Source organism: Gopherus flavomarginatus, chromosome 1 (genome assembly GCF_025201925.1).
Source record: "Gopherus flavomarginatus isolate rGopFla2 chromosome 1, rGopFla2.mat.asm, whole genome shotgun sequence".
Taxonomy (NCBI): domain Eukaryota; kingdom Metazoa; phylum Chordata; order Testudines; family Testudinidae; genus Gopherus; species Gopherus flavomarginatus.
This window is the reverse complement of record NC_066617.1, coordinates 180,539,600-180,540,818: the sequence shown is the minus strand read 5'-3', so window position 1 is coordinate 180,540,818 and position 1,219 is coordinate 180,539,600.

Sequence of the window (1,219 nt, the reverse complement as noted above, 5' to 3'; positions counted from 1 at the left end):
TAGCAGGTAACTCTAGTCCTTGCGAATTATGACAAAAGACATCGGCTCACACCTTAAACCTGTCACTGATCCAGGACTGAATATTGTCCGAGACTTTAGAGAACAGAGGAAAATTAAATCCCTGCTTTTTGAGCTGCTCAGAGGTTGGAAGTGTCAGAATTTTGAAGCTGTGCTGGCTCAGCGCCTTTCAGGATCAGTGTCTCAGGCACCCATTCCTGCACCATTGAAGCAAGTGATGAGTTTTACCATTGTGTTCAAAGGGAGTAGGATAAGGCCACAATTAAGTAGTTAGCACCATAAGCAAATGTTACTGCTTTGTGTTAAAGGGAGTTTGCAAATGCATAGAACCTGGTTCCCTTTTTTATTCTTTCTCTTGTCGGTGCAAACAGTGAAAGTGCTTGGAGAGGGCTAGCCAACCTGAAGGCTTTATGCTTCCAAATGTAGCAGCGTGGCTCTCCACTCTCTTATACCAGCATGACTCCAGTGACATGCCGGTATAACCACATGGAGAAGCTGATTGCAGCTAGTTTGGAGCAGTGTAAATATTTTTAATAGGTCAATGGTAATGTACTGGACTGTGACTGTGGAGACCAGAGGTCTATTCCTGGCCCTGCCATTGGTCTGCTGTATTTCTTTCTCCTTTGCATAGCTCAAAATGGCTGAAGAAATGTTCTCCTCAAACTTTTACTTAAAGGCAAAGGCTGAGCTAAGACTTAGCATGGAAGATTTCCATCAGCAAGGAGATTTTTTTGTGGTGCCTTGGAAAAGTGTGGGTGGACCTTCATTTTATCATGAAAATCCCACCATAACCATAACAGCTGTCCTGAGTTGCCCACCCTAAACTCCTACTTGCACCTTTCACAGATTAGAAATGTCTGTTCCCTTTTGATATTGTTTTTTTACTTTCCTTTGTTTTCACAAAGACAAACAGGAATGAAATTGTGAGGCTTGTCATTAGCCCTTTAAATAAATAGCCCTGCCATCTTTTTAGTAGTTTGACAAGTTGGTTCCAGACCCCGGGGAGGAAGCTAATAAACTTTTAGTTGCTTTGCTATTGTTTTCCTGAAACAATTTGACTTCCTTTCTGATAACCCCAAACCCTTCATTAAAAATAGAGTAGCTGGGAGCCAGAGGAAGAGCTGAACTTGGGCCAAGTCACTGCTTACAATACAGCCTGCGTAAGATCACATTTATATCCCGATCCTGGACAACTCTTTAA